This window comes from Argentina silus (genome assembly GCF_951799395.1).
Source record: "Argentina silus genome assembly, chromosome: Y".
NCBI classification, from domain to species: Eukaryota; Metazoa; Chordata; class Actinopteri; order Argentiniformes; family Argentinidae; genus Argentina; species Argentina silus.
The window spans coordinates 46402503-46409905 of NC_139654.1; the positions used below are offsets into that span (position 1 = coordinate 46402503).

At 41.7% G+C, this 7403-nt stretch overlaps 1 pseudogene across 1 annotated transcript in view; it reads right to left on the reverse strand.

Annotated features, from left to right (window-relative positions):
* Positions 1–3273, reverse strand: part of LOC310824155 (cytochrome P450 3A27-like) — a 413808-nt pseudogene extending 410535 nt beyond the window's left edge. Inside the window, exon 1 of the transcript in view lies at positions 3185–3273. The product of the transcript in view is annotated as a cytochrome P450 3A27-like (transcript). The remainder of the gene's footprint in view (positions 1–3184) is intronic.
* Positions 3274–7403: the final 4130 nt, after the last annotated feature.

Genomic DNA, 7403 nt, shown 5'->3' on the forward strand with positions numbered 1-7403 from the left:
CATAGTACAAATCACACACACACTCTCACACACACACACACACACACACACACATACACACGTCAGAGTTGTTAGTCATTCATTTATTTGTGTTGTATAAAGGAATGAATGAAAGAAGGAGAGGAGAGATGGGACTGTACCTCTTTGATCCGCCCACTGGTGAAGGAGGGAGACAGGACACTGCGGATCCGTCTCCATGCATCATCCTCAGCGATAAACACGGCGTCATACAGAGGCCCGTTGAGATAGATATTCTAGAAAAATAATTATTATTATATACTGCAAGATTAACCTAATATTAATAATGCTATCATAACAATGATATTATCTATTTAAGGAGCCCTTATGTTTTTTTCCCCATACAACCACTTCAATGTAGCATATTACTCTCCTGTTAGTGAAAAGGGAGTAGCATTCCTTGATGAGGATGGTTTTGATCATGGCTGTGTCCATGATACACAGGATGGGCTGACGGCCATCATAGATCCTACAGACCAGCAAAAACAAAGATAGTTAGATATACACTCACAGAGCACTTTATGAGGAACACTATACTAATACTGGGTAGGGCCTCCATTTGCTCTCAAAACAGCCTCAATTCTTCGTGGCATTGATTCCACAAGATGTTGGAAACATTCCTTTGAGATTCTGGTCCATGATGACGTGATTGCATCACTCAATTCCTGCAGATTTTTCAGGTTCACTTTCAAGATGTGAATCTCCTGTTCTACCACATCCCAAAGGTGTTCTATTGGATTCAGATCCTGGGAAGGCCACTGAAGAACACTGAACTCATTGTCATGTTCATGAAACCAGTTTAAGACAACTTTTGCTTTGTGACATGGTGCATTATCATGCTGGAAGTAACCATTAGAAGATGGGTCAATTGTGGCCATGAAGGGATGCACATGGTCAGCAACAATACTCAAATAGGCTGTGGCATTCAAGCGAATATACCGTAGATAGAGACAGACAGACCCATCACAGATCCTGCACTCTTAGAAAAAAAGTGCTACCTAGAACCAAAAAGGGTTCTTCTTCCACTCTCCCTTTGAAGAAACCTTTTGGGTTCCATGTAGAACCCTTTTCCACAGAAGGTTATACAGTACCGTGCGAAAGTAATGGGACAGTGAAGCATTTTTTCTTCTTTTTGGAGTTGAAATGAGAACGTAGAGATTCTCATCTTTTATTTGATGTTATTTGTGTACATATTGGTTTATCATTCAGAAATTACAACACTTTTATGCATAATCCCGCTATTTTAGGCTACACAAAAGTGATGGGACAATTGGCTTGACAGGTGTGTTCCGTCACATAATTTGTGCAGTCTGCTATTGGTGTCTTGTCAACATGAGGACCAAAGAGATGTTATTGAAAGTCAGGGAAGCCATTATGATGCTGAAATATCAGAAAAAAATGAAACATTAAAACCTTAAACCTACCAACATCAACAGTTTGGAACTTCATTAAAAGGAAAGAAAGCACTGGTGAGCTAAGAAATCGCAAATGGCAAGGAAGACTTCCAGTGGATAACCAAAGAATGCTCACCATAATAAAAAATAAAATAAAATAAAAACTGCCCCATAGATTAGGAACACTCTCCAGGAGGTAGGCGTCAATGAGTCAGAGACTACCATCCGCAGAAGACTTCACCAGCAGAACTACAGAGGCTACACTGCAAGGTGCAAACCACTACTCAGCCACAAAAACAGGCTGGCCAGGTTACGGTTTGCTAAAAAGTACCTAAAAGAGCCTGCAGAGTTCTGGAAAAACATGTACCGGAGAAAGTGTGGAGAAAAAAAGGAACTGCCCAATATTCACAGCATACCACATCATCTGTGAAATATGGGGGAGGGGGTGTTATGCCTTGGGCATGTATGGCTTCCACTGGAACTGGCTCACGTCTCCTTTGATGAGGATGAATTCGGAAGTGTTCAGAAACATCTTGTCAGTCCAAGTACAAGTTAATTGCTCCAAACTCATTGGACGGCATTTCACCATACAGCAGGACAATGACCCAAAACATACTGCCATAGCAACTAGGAAATTATTCAGGGCCAAAAAGTGAATCCTATAGAATCCTATAGAACATGCATTTAATTTGCTGAAGAGGAGGACAAAACATCCTAAAAAAACAAACAACAATCGCTACAATATAGGTCTGGCAGAGCATTACCAGAGAAGATACCCAGCGTCTGGTTGGGTCAATGGGTCACAGACTTTTGCACTTTTGCATACAAAGTATTGGGGACCAAATACTAAACATGAGTGCTTAATTTGGACATTTGCATAATGCAAAAGAAGAAAAAATGCTTGTCCCATTACTTATGCAGGGCACTGCAAATGGAACCCATAAGAGTTATTCAACCAAAGAATCCTTTTAGAACCCTTTTTTTCTTTATTTTTTTAATTACATTTTTGCCCTTTCAATGACATGGAGGGAAGACACAATCACTTCCGATTTGAATTCTGACGTGTCGTGGCTCCTCTTTATTCATGCAGTTTGAGACGTGCTCAGAGGCAATATAGGAGCCTCAACCAATGAGAATCCAGGATGTTGTCAAACATTGGCAACGCACAAGTTGTGTTTGGGACTGTAACAAGTCCGTGACACAGAGGCGGAGTCGAGGTACTGTTTTCTGGGAGTATCCCGTTTATTTTCATAAAATGTTAGTAATAATTCCAATGTTCGTAATAATTTCAATGTTCGTAACACAACGCCACTCGGCGACTTTCCAGTCGCCCTCCTTCTCCCTCGAACGCCGAGGCACACACATCTTAAACCATCTAGTCAACGAGGCTTCATTTGCAACAGGTGTGCAACGGAGCCTCGCCGACGTCACCCTGGCCACGGTCCTGTAGCTCCCTCTACAGGCCGAACGCTGCATGTCCCCCCACAGGGACCATACTACAGAATACTTAAAAGCTTAAAACTTAAATCGCTCAATAACAGATTCAAATTATTAATGTGGAAGCATGAAATTGTTGCTTGGGCAGTGTACATTGCATCAAGACAGATCATTTGTCTTGGTGTACGAGACCATTTCGTCGGTTGGATCGTCTGTGTTTGTGAAAATCGCACGGTGTCCGCCTGGTTTAAGAGTGTATACTGTAGACACTGAGAGATACATATATCCATCATAGTTAACAATAACCAGGATCAGTTTAGCAGACTCAGCCCCACAGTTTCCCATATTTCTGGAAGCTCTCTGTGTCAAAATTGGTGAAACCACCCTGGGAACAAAAAACAAAACAAAGAAATAGCCAGTTCATAAATGCTTGTCATAAACCTGAATTGTGGCTTAGTTTATGATGGCCCTTTTCCACTACAGACCGGCTCCCACTCCTCTCTTTTCGTTTTCGTTCAAAAGCTTTATTGCCCATTTTTCTGGGTAAAACAATTCATATTCAGCTCCCATGGCTTTCACCACAACAACACACATCATGGATGAGTCTACAATGTTGTTGTTTATGGGCTTAATCTCTACAAACCTTCTTATATCCCATCATCGTCCCGAGGAAAGGGATGGGTTTGAGACAAGGAATGCCTAGTTTTTTTAATATTCCATATGGCCAGTATCCATACCTGGTCAGAACAAATATAAATCAACAATCTGACTTGAAACAAAAGCAAAACGATCAAGTCATAGGTATCATTGAAACTTGTTAGATAACTGTAATTATCAATACTATCATTTGTATGTATTATTACAACTAACTAACTAACAAATAATATTTTTTATTAAAACTTCTTACACTACGATCAGAGTGATGAGTAAGGCAAGGAGAGTCCATGTCTCGGTGGAGAAGTACGGAAGGTAACCCATCTTTACAGGTTCAATCGCTTCTTCTGAGTAACCCCGGACACGTCTGCTGAAGTGATTATTTTATCCCATCATGACACCTGTGTTTCAGATCATGAAACACAGGCGAAAGAGTATGTGAGAGGTGAAGTTGAAGCCATGGCTAGTGAATGATTGAAAGGATCCCTGCGCAGAGGGCAACACTCAGTGATGTTATTGTCGGCCTTTATCTTAACATCCTGCTAATAGTTGCTGCCTGTTTGATCCCTATCGGGTTTTAATAGTTTGCAGACCCATTGAATCAAGAAGGACTATGGGGCAAATATTTTTGGGCAAATATTTTCTTTCGAGTAATACTGAATTTTACATATTTGAACTCCTCTAAAAATGTGTTATGTTCTTTACATGTATGCACTTGTTTTATATCATTGGCTCCTAAAAACAGTATTTCAAAATACTAGTTCAAAACACATCACATATTACAGTAATGAAGCAACTGATTAACATGAATACAGTGCTCTTCATAAGTATTGGAAAGAGGAAGCATTTTCTGTTCTTTTAGCTCTACACTTGGATTTGAAATCAAACAAATATTATGGGGTCAAAGTAGAGATTCTCAACTTTAATTCAATGGGTTTTTAAAAAAACATTTGTAAACATACTCCCACTATTTCAGGGCTTCAAAAGTATCATATAATGTCCAAATAAAGTACTAATGTTTCGTATTAGGTCAACAATCTGCCTGAAGTCTGCGACCCCACCAGGCACTATCCACTATCCACTATCCACTATCCACTATCCACTATCCACTCATCTTTAGAAAATCATTGACATTTCCACATGGTATTGTGTCATAGAGTAGCTTCCCTACAGCAATATTATCTTGACATTGGGATCCTTTGTCCAAACCATATTTCAGGGTGTATGTTTGGTTGCAGGGGCCCAGGCTGTGCTCTCTGACTGCTCCAACTGTAGTAGACCCTGCAGTGAGGAAGAGGTCAACATGCTGCAGTACCGTCAGCCAATCACACACAAGAACCAACAGATCGCCAAGACCTCCATTGAACCATGCACGCACGCACACACACACACACACACACACACACACACACACACACACACAAACACTGTCTCAACAGCCCCTTCCTTCACTCTCACTCTCTCTCTCTGTAGGTGGGTCAGGCTGCGTATTCAGCCTCTAAGGGGGGTATTGTTGGGATGACTCTACCCATCGCCCGAGACCTGGCACCCATGGACATCTGTGTGGTCACCATCGCACCCAGTCAGTAAACACACACACATACATACGCACTCTTTCACACACTCCTCCCCCCCCCCCTTCCTCTCCATATCAGACAACCTCTCTCTCCCTCTCCTTAGGTTCTGTTCTCCACTCCTCTCCTGGCGGGTTAACCTGAGAAGGTGCGTTCATTCCTGGCCCGCCAAGTGCTTTTCCCCTCGCGCCTGGGAGACCCTGCAGAGTTTGCCCACCTGGTGACATCACTGGCTGAGAACCCCATGATCAATGGAGAGGTCATCAAACTGGATGGAGCTATCCGCATGCAGCCCTGAGAGAGAGTGAGTGTGTGTGTGTGTGTGTGTGTGTGTGTGTGTGTGTGTGTGTGTGTGTGTGTGTGTGTGTGTGTCTGTGTGTGATCCAAGGTATACCACTGTGACAGCTCCGATGTGTGTGTGCATGTGAGGTGTGTGTTCATGTCTGGTACTCCAAGCTCTGCTGTACTGTACGCTCCATGCAGTTTTGTTTTGTTTTGTAAACTGATCCAGTAATAAACTTCTAATGAGTCTGAGTCTCTCCTCCTCTGTGTCTGTGTAAAGTGAGGTCAGTAGGAGCTAATAGGACAAATGAAACAAGAATGAGCCTTATGAGGCAAGTGTACCTTCATTTGTCCTATTAGAAGTGAATAGAACGCCTGGACACAGGAAATGCTAAATGCTAAAGCTCTCATAACATCACACCTGCACCAGTGTGTAGCTTTATGTACATGTCATCCACAACATTTGAGTGAAGGGAAAGGGACACATTTCTTTTGGAATGGAAAGGAGTCGAGGTACAGTATCTTGGTATACACACGTTTGCTCCAGTTTTGTACCCATTGACTGTGACCCTGTTTGTGTAAGAGGCTAGGGCTGACCCATTCTGATTCAAGATGTTTGTGTAAAAAAGGTATTTATTGCATATATTGTCCACTAAAAAGCAGATGATGGTACAAGTGTAAGGGACCAAGTGCTCCAACCTCAGTCTATCCTGAAGATCATTCCATATCTGAGGAGCACAGCAGCTAAAAAGTTCTTCTCAATTCTGTAGTCACTTGTAGCACATTAAATAGTAACAAGCTGCAAGTTTGATCGCCACTAAGTCGCCATAAAAGCAATGATGTGAGGTAAAATGGGAGTTTTAAAAGAACTGCTTCATATACAGATGAAATCCAATGATATTCATTTTTTACATACCTTTTCTTCCTAAACTCATCATCACTCAACATAGTTTACAGCTATGCAACTTGTAAAATACAGCATTTCAAACATGACACACAGTTTGCCTTTGAATATGACTTTAATGAAAGAGAATTGAAACGGCAAGTGTAGTTATAGTGGTAGTATGCAGGGTAGTTATTGTGGTAGTAAGTTCGAGATAGTTGTGGATTTCCAGAATTGTCTCTGTGTTGAAATATCTGAAAGAGAAAAATTGTCTTATCATTTGTATAGATAAAATCTAAATTATTTTGAGGTGATTTGAGAAGCCAAAAGGATCATCCTTAGAATGCACTGTAAGCAGATAATGGAGGGCATACCTGTATTTTGTTTCCCTTTATGGAAAGCCCTCTCCATGCTCTCTCTGGCAAACTCCAGGTTCGCCGCCATTACTCTTTTCTTTTCAGTCTTCTCCTTCTCTCTCTCCATTTCTGTCTTCATCCTCTTCACGACATCTTCTGTAATCTTTGTCATCAACTCTTTCACTTCCCTCTCCCTCCTTTCCACCATATTATTTATCATCCCATCCATCTCTTCTCTCATGTGTTTAACGTCATCTTCTTTCTCCTTCAGGATTTTCTCCATCTCTTTCTCGACCACTTCTACTCTCTTCATTGCCTCCAACTCCTTTTTCACCCATTCAATATCCTTTTCTTTCTCCTGTTCATTCCTGTTTCTCTGTCTCTCCTCCTCTGCCCATTTCATCACCTCCATCCTCTCTTTCACTTGTTTCACCTCCATTTCTTTCTCCTCCAGGATTCTCTCCATCTCTTTCTCGGCCTCCTCTACTCTCTTCATCGCCTCCAACTCCTTTCTCATCCATTCAAAATCCTTTTCTTTCTCCTTCTCACTCCTGTCTCTCTCTCTCTCCTCCTCTGCCCATTTCATCACCTCCATCCTCTCTTTCACTTGTTTCACCTCCATTTCTTTCTCCTCCAGGATTCTCTCCATCTCTTCTACTGTCTTCATACCCGCCTCCATCTCCTTTCTCATCCATTCAATATCGTTTTCTTTCTCCTTCTCAATCTTCTCCTTCTCCCTCTCCATCTCTGTCTTCATCCACTTCACGACATCTTCTGTAATCTTTCTCATCTCCTCTTCCACTTC